At 36.4% G+C, this 14824-nt stretch overlaps 1 long non-coding RNA gene across 2 annotated transcripts in view; it reads left to right on the top strand.

Annotated features, from left to right (window-relative positions):
* The window catches only part of LOC149747883 (uncharacterized), a 904363-nt gene that overhangs the window by 469244 nt on the left and 420295 nt on the right, over positions 1-14824 (top strand). Inside the window, exon 1 of one of the 2 annotated variants that reach the window (XR_016395105.1) lies at positions 8843-14824. This exon is cut by the window's right edge and continues 39582 nt beyond it. The exons of the other annotated variant lie outside the window; for it this stretch is intronic. This is a non-coding gene — a long non-coding RNA (uncharacterized LOC149747883). Of the gene's footprint in view, positions 1-8842 lie in introns of those variants that run through there. 2 annotated transcript variants of the gene reach the window in all.

Here is a 14824-nt window from a genome sequence, read left to right as displayed (position 1 = left end):
TTGGAGGGAGTGAAAGGAAGGATATTTGGAGGAATCATGGCTACTACCTGTTGCCTAGCATAAGAGGGGTCAAAGCGGCCTAGTTATTCAAAATCTGGTGCTTCAGTTTCTCTGATTATTTTCTAAGGTCCTCTTGTTTGTTGACTCTGAGCTTCGTTTATATGTGAAATTGCTTTCAACAGTAATTTTCTCAACTGTGTATTTTGGACTGTTGTTTTCTCCAATTTTGTTTCTCTGACAATCTGACTCCATCTGCTTCCTATCTTTCAGGAATTCCTCAAAATTTCCCAGGAGCTGGTAGCATTCTTTCTGTTTGTAACTGTTGTTGTGGATCTGCTTCTTTAAAAACATTTAAAGATGTATGTGCTCAGCCCCCATCCTGAAATAATCTTTGCCATAGTACCTCTAGTTTTAATAACCTAGGGGAAAAAAGTTCAGTTTTTTTTTTTTTTTTGTGGTACGCGGGCCTCTCACCGCCGTGGCCTCTCCCATTGTGGGGCACAGGCTCCGGACGCGCAGGCTCAGCGGCCATGGCTCACGCGCCCAGCCGCTCCGCTGTATGTGGGATCTTCCCGGACCGGGGCCCGAACCCGCGTCCCTTGCATCGGCAGGCAGACTCTCAACCACTGCGCCACCAGGGAAACCCCAAAAGTTCAGTATTTTAAATACATTTCTAGAGAATATTTTTTCTAGATGTGTCCCCAGATTTTGAATGTGCAGCTTATTTGGAACTTGTAATCATCTTTACACGGTTGCCTTATAGAAGACCTCTTATCTGATCTCATAATTGGTTGATAAAAAGTTGGTTGAAGCAGGGAATTATAAAAATGATACATGAATACATTTTATTTCACTGTGAATATGTACATGTACATTCTTGTATCAATCTTTTGATTAAGGTCCATTTTCTTTTTGAGTATAGATACCCGTTTATAATTCCGATTCATCTTTCCTTTAAAACCATGCCCATAAGGCATCATCTGTTTTCCAGTTTCAATTTCTCCACAGTGGATAAGAAGTTAAAGCCCTTTGAGTGGAGGATTCCTCTTGTATCTTTATAATTTCCATCCCTTTCTCCCAGTCAGTCATAGTTGCCTAGCCCACACCTGTTTTGCAATAATTATTTTAATAATTCTCCTTATTGCAGTCCTTCAAAATAGTCCTTATTGAAACAACTCTTTGTACTCTTATTTCATTTATTTATGTAACATTTAAATTATATAGTTGCAGTAATAAGTATAGTAGGCATAAGCAGTTTTGGAACTAAAATAACTAATTCTTATGAACATACACTTTAACTGGTGGGTACAAAAATGCTAGGGCCTTTTTAATAATGAAAAATCTCTGCTGTGAGTGTTCAGAGACTGTGAGCATCCGGCTATGTTTGAAATGGGAAGAGAACTCTGGTTGATCTGACAATTATGTTAAATGGACACTGGTTAAAAGGCTTTGTTATGAATATGTTATCATCATTTATTCCACAAAAAATTTTAGGCATTCTGCTAGGCTTTGAGGATATAGAAGTCAATATGATGAATAAGAATAGGTAAAAAAGAAAAGAAATATACCCAAAAGCCTCAGAGACAGGCTAGTGTATACATATATGATAAAGAGGGCATCATAGGGATTTCCCTGGTGGTCCAGTGGTTAAGAATCTGCCTTCCAACGCAGGGGACATGGGTTAGATCCCTGGTCAGGGAACTAAGATCCCACATGCCGCGGGGCAACTGAGCCTGCGCGCCACAACCAGAGAGCCTGTGCACCACAACTACTGAGCCCGTGTGCCGTAACGAAAGATCCCCCGTGCTGTGGCTAATAACCGATGCAGCCAAAAATAAATAAATATTTTTTGAAAAGAGGGCATCATAAATAATGGGGAAGGGACCAACTGTTTAGTAGATGATGTTGAGAAAATTATTCACTATATGGAGAAAAATAAAACAGGATCCCTATCTATTGCCACATACAATGGTAGACTCCAGATGGATTAAAATATTTTAAGTGTGAAAGACAAAATTGGAAAGTTAATAAAACAAAGTATAGGAGAATATCTTTGTGATTAAGAGATGGGGTGGGGAAAAACTTCTTAAATAAAACAAATTACAAACCATGAGATAAAATATTAGTTTTACATCAAAATTAAGCATTTCTGTTCTGTGAGGAATTTAAGGGACTATGTAATGAACAGTTAGCAAAATGGAAGAATATATTTCAAATGCCTAAATCTGGGAATGGATTAATATGTACAATACACAAAAAACTCCTGAAAATAATCGACAGCAACAAAAATGCAACAATCCTAATAGAAATACGGACAGTGATGTAGAGAAGAGAAACCACCAAAAGACTAAGTATATAAAATGATTCTCAAACACATTACTAATCCAAGAAATGCAAAGTAAAAACAGAAATATAATTTTACATTGCTAGAAAGGCAAAATTTGGGAAGTAAGTAATGCCAAACGTTGGGGAGGATGTGAGTGTATTGATATTCTCATGTGCTGCGGGTAGGAGTGTTGACAGATTAAGCCATTTTGGAAAGAGTATTTTTGCACTACCTAGTCAAATAAGAATGTGAGTTTCCTGTGAGCCAGGAATTCAGCTCTTAAGAGATGTATATATTTAACATATGCATATATACACACATACATTATACACACGTGTATATACATACAAAATATATGTGTGTATATATATATGTTCATTGTATATGTACACATATTATCCACACATGCTAAAGAAATTCCCACAAGGTCTAAAGGGGACTTGTAAATGAATGCTTATTGCTGCATTACTGTGGTGATGAAGATTTGGAAGCAACCAGTAAATGTCTTGGGAGCACAAATAGGTAAATTGTGGCAGCTGTATACCAGAGAACATTATGTACCAGTTAGAAGCAATCGATTTTGAGTGTACTTGTGGCACCATGGATTGATCTTAAAAATATATTGTTGAGCAAACAAATCAAAACACAGGATAAGTTTAATTAACGAATAAAACCTAGAATATAACACAGTACCACTTACAAAAATTTAAAAAAATGCACATAAGATAGGAAACAATGAACAAGAACGCAAAAAAATACGAGTGTGCATTATCACATTACACTGTTGCCTATCGATGGCAGAGAGGAACTGGAGTGTTATGCAGAAATTAAGGAATTAAGTAAATGAGTAAATAGGTACAACTAGGTGGTGGGTAGTCTTAAGATCACCGTGTGTGACAATTGGCAATGAATTCAGAACTGGGATTAACTCAGCCTTCCTCACTTGAGATCCAAATTATTTAGAAGAAAAGAAACCGTCATAAAACTTAAATCCAGTCCTCAGAGGACTCATGGATTGTCGGAGTAATCAGTATGATAGAGTATAGCAAGGGAAGTATTATATTACAGAGGGAAGTACAGCATGCTAAAGAGAACTTGGGAGAGACACCCAACCCTTAGAAGACTCTCTGGAAGGGTTGACACATAAACTGAATTCTGAACGATGAATCTGAATTAGCCAGGTGAAGTGGATGGAAAGGAAATAAAAGAAAGAAAAATGGGACAAAATTTTCAACGAGAAAGTATATTTATATATTTTAATATGGTTACATTTATAGTGTATTGTCATATAAATTAGTTTACAAAGGATTTTATGTCCTGATTTTAGATTATCAACATTAGAACATATTTGCTGAGAGTTTATCATGTGAAAATCATGTTTGAACGTATAAAATACTTGTGAGAAATCCAGATATTCAAATGTGACTATAGTCATTATATCAGTTAGAAATTGCATTTGGCTGTTAAGAGATATGACGAAGTGAGAGAGTGGCATGGACATATATACACTACCAAATGTAAAATAGATAGCTAGTGGGAAGCAGCCACATAGCACAAGGAGATCAGCTCGGTGCTTTGTGACCACCTAGAGGGGTGGCATAGGGAGGGTGGGATGGAGACACAAGAGGGAGGAGATATGGGGATATATGTATATGTATAGCTGATTCACTTTGTTACAAAGCAGAAACTAACACACCATTGTAAAGCAATTATACTCCAATAAATATGTTAAAAAATAATAATAATATAAAAAATGGTAGGTTAAATAAGGTAGAGATTTATTCTTTCACATGAAAGAAGTTTGGAGGCTCACTCTGCAAAGCAGGTATGTGATGGCCAAATGTCACTGCCATGGTTAATTTTATGTGTCAACTTGACTGAACCACGGGGTACCTAGATATTTAATCAAACATTTTTCTGAGTGTGCCTGTGAGGGTGTTTCTGGATGAGGCTAACGTTTGAATCAGCAGACTGAGTAGAGCAGATTGCTCTCCCTATTATGGGTACCAAATCCAGTCAGCTGAAGGCCTGAATAGAACCAAAAAGCTGAGTAAGAGGGAACACCTTTTGCCTGACTGCCTTCAAACTGGGTCGTTGTTTTTTTCCCAGTCTTCAGACTCAAACTGAAACACTTTCAGTGTGTTTCCAACTTGCTGACTGCAGACCTTGGGACTTCATAATCACGTAGGCTGATTCCTTATAATAAATCTCTTTATATATATATTTACATCCTGTTGGTTCTGTTTCTCTGGAGAAACCTTACTAGCATTGTCACCACTGTCCCAAGGTCCTTCTCTTGTTCACCTCTGACCTTATGAATGCTGGCTTTTCTATCCTGGAGCTCCAGCCCTCACATTTCTTTTTCAGACAATAAACCAAAGAAAGATGGAAGGGCCAACCTCTAGCCAAGTCAGATTCACCCTACAGCTTCTGCTACTTGCTACTGGCCAGTCACGTGGGCATCTTTATCTGAAAAGGAAGCTGGGAAATGTAGTTTCTCAACTTGACACAGTGCCACGCCCACACCCAAGAGAAAGCGGGTTCTGCTATTCAGAAGAAGTGGACCTTGAATAGCAGATAGGTACTTACTGGTCTGTGTCTCAGCAACCAATGCCTTTTGCACACAGTAGGCATTCCATAAATATTAATTGAATCAAAAATTTAAATTTTCATAAAAGTATCTTTGTATCATAGAATTGTAGAGAAACAAAATATTGATATCTTAGCCTTATTACTCTGTTCCATTTTTTATTAATTCTTGCACGAATTAGAATAAAACATAAATTCTAAAAAAGTGCTCTTGAATGACTTTTTTGTACCATGAGTTTTTCAATTAAGTTAATGAATTATTGTAGAAGAATCTTTAGCAAACAACAGGTAAAGTTTTATCAGGCAGATAAAAAGGATATAAGCATATAAATTATGTAAGTGTAAACCAATGCTTCTAAATTGTTCTAGCATGTTTGAAAATATGTACATTTTAAGAAGTTTAAACATTACCTCATTGATCTTATGATAGTAATTTGCTAAGAAAAATTTTCCTTATTGAAAGTGAAAGCTAAATTTCATCCTGAGCTCTGAGTAATTATGAAATATAAACAGAGAAACACTATCTGATGGAAGTTTTACATGAATAAATATATTTACTCCCAATCCTCACATATAAGATACATACATTTCATGCATTTTAAATATAATATTGTTTTCAGTGTTAATTGGTGGTACATTTTGTTGAATATTTTATGCTTTTTTTTTGTTGTTTAGGTTTTTCAGAGCAGGACAGAATGGCAGAGCCCTTGACTTAAACATGTAAATCTTAACATTGTATGCTTAGAAAAGCGGTGGGTCAATACAGTAATTCATTTGTCATATTGATGCATTAGAAGTCAGTTATACTTAAAATACGCGTGTGTGCGCGCGCGCGCGCACACACACACACAGCACTTAATGACATTAGGTTAAAAGCAAAAATGACCAAACTAGCTTACTCATGGAAAAGAGAAAACTCACTTAACCACTGCAGAAATGACACTTCCTGATTTTGCAAAGAGGTCATGAGTGGCCCACCTCAGCTCCTGCCCTGGGAGAGCTCCCAGTGTGAGTGATGCTATTGTCAGAGCTGCAGACTCTGGTAGAAGTGTCTCCAGGACAATAGAATCCTATGGCAACAGGCTGATAAAAATGACTCAGCCCTCTGCTGCCAAAGCTCTTTACCAGGCTGAGAAGAGTGAGAAGGATGTATGAACTATGATTAGTCCTTGGTATTAATAGTTGGAAAATGTGTTGCTCATCTGTAAATGCCACCCGTCCACTCTGCATATTCACTGGTCTGCTTTTTTGTCCGTATTAGTGAACCGTTGCCGCCCTCTTCCCACCATGTCACAGAGAGTGTGAGAATCTGTGATGTAAGAAATGGTCGCTGCAATTAGATTATTCCTAAAATCAAATAACACAGCATGTCGTATGCAGAAAGAAGTGATGTAGGTATCTAAAAGATTCCTAATTTCTCATATTTGGGGGATCAATGTTCTGACTTTAACATTAAATAATAGAAAATAAATATTAGCTTTTGATAACACGAGACCATTTATTTTTCTATTCTGTAACGTATTTCACATTGGGAATAATATTTGACCCTAAGTAAAATTCTAGTGTTTTGTCCGAGTTAGTTTGATTCAACTCTTCGAATTTATTTATAAAACAACATATATTAATAATATTCCCTTTGTCTCTATTAACCTTTTAAAAATAATTAGAATGACAAAAGCTACATTTGAATGGCAACAGTTAAAGAAAACTCACAGTTCCTTACTGTTCTATAATTCAGTCAATATGATTACACTATTTTTGAGATCAGCTCTTTACAAAATTTCTCATAGAAACTATTATTTGAGGTAATAAAAAGTATTGTAAGGTAATTACTATTTGGTATTTTTTTCAACATTTAGTCCACAATTCTGGAAGTAAAATAACTAAAATCCAACCTCATGAATGAGTTTGGTTAAAATTTGGAGCAAAGATTCAAGCAAGGATTTTCTATTATTTTTCATGAGAAAGTGATATATTTCAAAACACAACTCTCATAGTATTACCCTAGCAAAGCAGGGTAATATTTAGTGCTACCTTCCTTAGGGTTAAGTTCCACAAGAATGAATCCAAATGGGTAGTGAAAAGACCACACAGAGAAGCTAAAACGCATTTTTGCAGAATAATATCCCTGGCATCCGGGCTTTTAAGCTGTAAGGTTTTTTAATGCCTCTTTTGGGGTCCTCAGTAACCCATATGTGACTTGGCCATCTGAACATTCCAGACCTAAGGATTGACCTTCCAGTATTTATCTTGCAGCCAATTGCTGAAAACAGCTGTGTTAAAGAATCATTACTTAACTTTACATGAAAAGTGAATTATTTTGAATACTTGTCATCCAGTTAAGTCAGGTCTAATTAGGACAGCAGCTCTGTCCAAATTGAGGTGCCTAGGATCTCTAGCACTGCCCTCTGGTGGCAAGCTTTGCTCACCCAGTCTCACAGGTGTGATTGGTTGCTGCTTTGTCAAGGTCAGTTGAGCTAAGCTGTTAGAATGTCTTAAATTTGTGTCCTCATTCAATAGCTCTTCCTCTTGGGCAGTGAATTTCAGATCATCATCTCTAGACCAGAAGCATCAGCATCCCTTGGAGCTTGTTAATAATGCACATATGGAGGACCCACCCCATACCCTCTGAATCAGAAATTCTAGAGGTAGAGATCAGTGATCTGGATCTTGTTTTAACAAGCCATTTAGGTGATTCTGATGCCCGCTGAAGTTTCAGAACCACTGTCCCCCTCTTCTGGCTCGTGATTAGAACTCTTCAGAAACACCCATACCGGTAACAATACTGTGCTGGGGCCCCCACTTCTTTCTCTTAGTCTCTTAGCCTCCACCAACACCAGAATCATATACAGTTGCTAATAGTAAATGTAAGCAATTGCTGGCAGTGCTGTATCGAGCATTTGTTTTTACACATGTCTGCTTGTGTGTGTATTTCTACAGCATAAATTTCTAGATGGTAAACTGCTGAGTCAAAGAATATACATATAGGTATTAATGTATTTTCTTATTTCCTGTAATCTTGATGCTCTGACATCTGGGGCCTTACTGATCCTGGAGAAATTACCCCTCCCAGAGTTATCTAATTTCAAGAGATAGCAACAACTTGCCTGCAAACACACCTTTAATATATAAATCAATCGATCCAAAGCCCGTACTCTGAACTCCCTCTGATTCTTACACTCCAGGAGGCAACATTCCTCTGCCCTGGTTATCCTATAGCCCAGAGCCTGCCGAAATCCTTCAAACGATCCAGTCCTAAGTCTGCTCAGCTTGCTTACCCTGCCTTGCCCATTCCTTCCTGCAAAAACCACGATCAAGGCTCTTGCTCATGCTTTCCCCTCGCTCCTTCTGTCTCTCGACTGATCCTGGTGCTTCCTCATGTGTCTCTGCATGGCATGGCATCCCCTCTCCACTTGAGAACTGTGAGTAAAAAACGATCTTTTCAGCAGCAGTTTTCTCCTGATCTGTTAGCCTCACCATCTCTGAATAAAAACAAAATCCCAGGTACATTTTCAAACAATATATGAAACACCATGAGGTGATGGTTAAGGCCATGAACTCTGATACCTGGGTTTAAATTTCAGCATCTCTGCTTCCTAGGTATGTGAAATTCTTACTTGGTAAGTTATCTGCTTGCTCCACGACTCAATTTTCTCATCTGTAAAATGGGGAGATAATAACAGTATCTACCCTCACAGAGTCATTGTAAAGACTAAATGTTAATAAACATAGAGTGCTTTTAACAATGTGTAGCATGTAATAACTTCTTGCTCTCATTTTTGGTAAACTTGCTTAATCAACTTCAAAAAAGTTGAAACAATTTAGTCTTCATTAAGAACATTTGTAAAAGCCTATCTATTATATTCTTAACAAAACTGGATCATTGAATAATATCAATTTATTGAAATCAAATTGTATTGAAATTGAATAATATTTTAAATCTTTTCCTATCGAATAGATTTTAAAAAATGATCTCTATTAGCATTGTTTTTCAGTTCAAGAATGACTGAAAATTTTTAGGCTGTATCAAGGCTTTGATTGTCTTCTGCTATGAATTATCTTTTTTCTCCTTTTGTTGTTTATTATTAGACTACTGAATATTACTCCAATGTTTAAAATTGAAAATCTTTTTGTGACTGTGCCTTAACATTTTTATGCCAGTTTTAGCCAAACATTTTAAATTTTATAGGGCCAACTGATCTTACTTTCCCTTTATGGTTCCTGGGCTTTATTTGTATAAAAATTCTCATGTGTTTTCTTCTAGGACTTTTTGTGTAAATGAACATTCCTTCATTTACAATTCAGTCCTTTTAAGCTGGATTTTGAGCATCTTAAGAAAGAAAGTTTCTTATATTCAGACAAGCCAATGTCAGTACAGTCATAAAAATTCCCAGAAACTTTTCTTGTTTACTTGTTCCTAGTCTTACCTTCATCCCTTTTTTAGCACTTTCCCATATGTGAAATATAGGATAGAATCTCTTACCATGGGAATATCAAAATAGAAATTTCCTATTTAAGTAATATACCCATCTTGACCATTGACAAAGTAAGCTTGTTTGGAAATTAAATTTTCCATGGTGACAATGGTCAAATCTGTGTGTGTCCTAGAGTTCACCCACCTGACTAAACAGATGAAGAGATCTTAGGTTCTTTTCCAAGAGTCGCAATCATGCTAATCATTTCCACAAATGTTATGGACAAACCCATTCACCAGTGGGGCCTCCCTGCTTGGCTCTGCCTCATCCCTCCATTTTTCTATCTTTGATGCTAATACTGTTGATTTACTGAAAAGCTATTTCTAAACTCACTGGGGATTCTTTCTGATCACTTTGCAAATCCTCTTTATTGCATGTTTCCAATAATTTATTCATTAATTTAAAAATTACAGTACTAATTAATTATAAAGGGCCTGTCAGTGGCGGACACTTGGGATACCTCAATGACACAAATCCCAATGGCAGAGACTCCTGTCCTCATGAAGCTTTTATCTCAGAATTTTTATGGTGTCTGGAACACAATGTATACTTGTATGTGTATAGAATAATGAAATGTGCATGTAGATAATTGGTTCGAAGAGTTAATTGATTTAGATGCAGCTGTGTTCTCTCAGTGTATGTGTGTGTGAGTGTGTGTGTGTGTGAGTGTGTGTGTGTGTGTATGCTTTTCAATTAAATTAATAGGCTTAATATTTTAGAACAGTTTTTTAGGTTTGCATATAAATTGAGCAGATAGTACGGAGTTCCCATATACCTTTTGTTATACCTCCCCCCTCAATTTCCCCTATTATTAACATCTCGCATTAGTGTGGTATATTTTGTTATATCTGATTAACCCATATTGATATATTATCATTAACTAAAGCCCATGGCTTATATCAGGGTTCACTCTTTGTTGTACAGTTCTATAGGTCTTAACAAATATATATTGTATTGTTATCTACGATTACAATATCATACAGATAATTTCACTGCTCTAAAAATCCCTTTTGCTTCACCTATTCATCCCTTCTGCTTCACCTATTCATCCCTTCTTTTTCTCCCCACCCCCAAACCCTTAACCCCAGGCTACTACTGATCTTTTTACTCTTTGGCTTTGTCTTCTCCAGAATATCATGTAGTTGGAATCAGACAGTATGTAGGCTTTTCAGATTGATTTCTTTCATTTAGCAATATGCATTTAAGCTTCCTTCATGTCTTGTGGCCTGCTAGCTCATTTCTTTTTATGATTAAGTTATGTTCCATTCTATGGATATACCACAGTTACATCCACCTACTGTAGGACATCTTGGTTACTTCCAGTTTTTGATTATTACAAGTAAACATGCTATAAACACATTCATATGCAGATTTTGTGTATATATTAGCTTTTATCTCATTTGGGAAAACACCTAGGAATGTGACCGCTGTACCACATAATAAGATTGTGTTTACATTTGTAAGAAACTTCCAAACTGTCTTCCAAAGTGGCTGTACCGTTCTTTACTCCTAGCAGCAAAGAATGAGAGTGCCTGTTGCTCACGTCCTCACCAGCATTTTGTATTGTCATTTTTTTTTTTTTTAGATATTAGCCATTCTAATAGTGGTGTAGTGGTATCTCTTTGTGTTAATTTTCTCTAATGATATATCTTTTAAAATGCAAAAATTTAGAAGGGATAATGTATTAAGCTGACATCAGTCATTAACATCACATTTTCAATTAAGAAACAGACAAACATGTCACTTCCTCTTTTCTCCACTCAAATATTTTCAATGGGTCCAATCACCTATAAGATGACATATATTATTTAATATTAATTAAAAGACGCATAATTGTCTAATCCTAATATTTTTAGCCCAAGTTCCTACCCCTTTCTTTTGGTTTTTGCTGAAAGGCGTACATGACTCTTCCAAATTTTGAAAATATAGGCTATATTCTATCAAAACCCTGTCCCTTTGCACAGATAAGTCCTTCTGTTAGAAATGTCCCCTTGCCCTCAGTTTCCTTAGCCTGGCAGAATGTCTCCCTATTCTTCTGCATTTGGCTTTGCCTCTTTCTTTGATCCTTCTCTCTCTTCCTGATCCTTCCTTGGCTCATACAAATGGGCCAGTGCCCTGCAGAATTCTGTGTGGTCTTTCAGGTTAGTACCTACTGATTATGTTGTAAATGTCCTCCTGGCTGGGAAAAATGATTGTGAGAGTGAAATTCTTTCTAACTGAAAATTCCTAAAAAGGGTTCTTTGCTGACCGAATGAGGTGATGAGAGAAAGAAAGCAAATCAGAGAAGTTAGTGCTTCATTCTTTGCTTTAGAAAGGTTTTAGAAAGGCAGAGATTAAATGTGTGTATGAATAAGGCTGGAGCTAAATAGGCCAAATTGGCCAGATTACTAGGATATGTGTACTTACGGGGCGGGGAGGTAGAAGGAAAGCTGGCTGCCAAGAAATAAATACCCAGTCCCTGACAACTAACTAGAAACTTGACAGGAAGAACAACCTGTTTAAAGGTGATTTTAGCACATGGGTAGGTAATTTAAGATTTTAATTTGTATATTTAGTTCCACTCAAATAGATAGAACCTTTGATTGTTTTTAAAGGGCTAATCTGAAGCGGAGTAATTGGTGAGAACTCCCACCCTGCCTCTCCATGTGGAACTGTGGCAGCAGTTTGAGAGATCTCAGAGGAGATGGCTACGCACGGGGCCTCTGGGGGTTGGACCTGGGCTCCCAGGATTGGCAAAGATTTCTGTACCTTAAGCATGGCACAGAAGCAGCAAAGCCACCAGACCTGACCGTGTTCTGTGGTTTGGGACATGGAGAGTATTGTGTCAGTGGTAGCTAGTGTGGACCTTTAGGTGTTGACTAATGGAGCTCCCTGACTGTTTGGTTAGGTATAAGATCCTGGGCCGTCGAATAACACTGGGTGTGCGAGTGTGACAGGGTAATGACCTGTAACGACTGAGGTACAACTTCCCACCAGTTTAGTAGGATGGAATCTCAGTCAAATTTAATTCAGTTTAAAGAAAATAAAGAAATGTAAAACAAATTTGTCATTATGTGCTTATAGTGTATTTGTCTACAAAGAAAATACTAGATAATGGAGAGAAATTTTTTTAGAATTGGTGAGTATTCAACAAAATTTGTGATTAATATTTAGAATTCAGTCGTGTTTCTATATACCAGCAAATATTTTTTGAATAGTATTTACAGTAGCAACCAAAACATATATGGTACCTAAGGAATAAATGTAACAAAATATATGCAAATCTTCATGGGGAAATAGATAACATTTTATGGAAGTATATTAAAATGAAGTATAGAAATACAGGGAATCACCATGTCATGTGTAGGAAGACTAAGTATTGCCAATATGTGCACTTAGGATAATTTTATATATATATATATATATATGTATATATATACACACACACAAATATATACACAGTGCTATCTATTCAAAATCTCAAATGTTTTTGAGAAAATTTAAAAGTTGACTTTAAATTAAAATCAGTTTGTGAAGAAATAAGAGGTATCTTCCAAATACCAAGATTTTAGTAATTAGGTCAAGCTTAAAAATTCAGCTGTACTAATTAATAGGCATGCTATTCGTGCAGGAATAGATAAAGAATAATATATACTAGACAAGCAAGAAATGGAAGAGACCATACATTTATGGAAACTTGGTCTATAATAGAGGAAACATTTTTTTTAAGTGGGGGGGAGAATATACTGCTTATACAAAAATGCTATGGGGAAAATTGATTACATGGGAAAAAAAGAAAATGTTTCCTTATTCACATCATGCACAAACAAAATTCAAGAGAGAGAAAATACATAAATGTAAAAAAGCAAAAATTTATAAAACATTTAGGAGAAAATATAGGGGCTATCTTTATGACAACGAACTAGGGAAAAATCAAACAAGATACAAAAAGCATAAATCGTAAAGAAAAAAAGTGATAATATATACTACATTGAATCTTCAAATTTTGTACTACAAATTTTGATAAAGTAAAAAGATAAGCCATAGGGCTATATATTTGCCATACTTATAACCATTAAATAATTATTTCCAAATACATAGAGAACGTTTATAAATAATAAAAGAGATGATATAATAGGAATGTGCAAAAGATATAAATAAACAATTAACAGGAAAGGAAATCTCAAATCACAAAGGTGCTCAGCCTCATTAATCATCAAGGGAATGCAAGTTAAGAATACTGAAATACAATCTCATAACATTAGATTTCCGAAAACTAAAAAGTCTAGCTATACCAAGTGTTGGTGAGGATCAGAGTGATGAGAATTCTCAGATAAGGTTGGTGGAGTGTGAAATGGTACAACTACTTTGGAGAGCAATTCACAATTTTAGAACCAATTCCTATGACTCAGGAATTTTCACTTACACATGAACAAAATATATGTTATGTTCTTCATAAGCATTGCATGTGATAGCAAAAAATTGGAAACAATGTCAACCGATAGGAGAGTGTATGTATTTGGAGGTCCCCTGACCACCCTCAGGTTCAATGATTTGCTAGAAGAACTCACAGAATTCAGCAAAGCTGTTATACTCATGGTTATGGTTTATCACAGTGAAAGGGTAGAGCTTAAAATTAGCAGCAGAGAGGGACACATCAGGCAGAATCCAGGAGACAACAGGCATGAGTTTCTAGTTGTTCTCTTGCAGTGGAGTAGTATAGACACCACTACTTCTCTCAGCAACAGTGTGTGACAACACTCACAACTAGGGAGGCTCACCCAAGTCTTGGTGTCCAAGATTTTTACTGGGGTTGGTCAACTAAGCTTGGCTGACTGCTTATGTGACTGATCTTAGGCTGACCTTACTCTCTAGCCCCTCCACAGGTCAGATATTGCATGGTTCAGTTTCTCCACCATAAATCACTTCGTTAGCGTAGACTGCCTGGCACCACCCAAGGCCCCTAAGTTAACAAGGCCACTCTTACCAAGCAGGACACTCCAAGGGCTTAGAGGATTCCTCCCAGGAGCTGGACAAAGGCCAAATTTTTCTTTGGAATGTGGACGACTCACACTTTCTGAGTTGTCCTTTACTGTGCTGTATACAAATAAATTGTGTTATATTCATATATCTACAAGTATCAGGACAGATACATTTTACAAAACTAGCGTTGAAAGAAAAAGCAAACTGGAGGAGAATAGGTACAGTGCAAACCTATTTATAATGTTAAAAATTATGTAAAATATTACTTGATATTGTACATGAATACATAAAATATAGAAAGAGTATTAAAATGTTCATGGGAATAATAAATACCAAGCACAGGCTAGTTTTTAACCCTGGGGACAGAAACTGGGATGATTTTCTATGAAGTATATGTTAGGGACATCAATTAACTCAGAAACGTTTTACTTCTCTGGCTGGGTGGTTGGTACATGGGTGTTTAATTATTATC

Source organism: Delphinapterus leucas, chromosome 12 (assembly GCF_059928025.1).
Source record: "Delphinapterus leucas isolate spDelLeu-1000000601 "Yukka" chromosome 12, BTC_Dleu_Yukka2, whole genome shotgun sequence".
In the NCBI taxonomy this organism is placed as follows: domain Eukaryota; kingdom Metazoa; phylum Chordata; class Mammalia; order Artiodactyla; family Monodontidae; genus Delphinapterus; species Delphinapterus leucas.
Note: the sequence above shows the minus strand (reverse complement) of the source record. Positions and strands in the feature narration are given on the sequence as shown.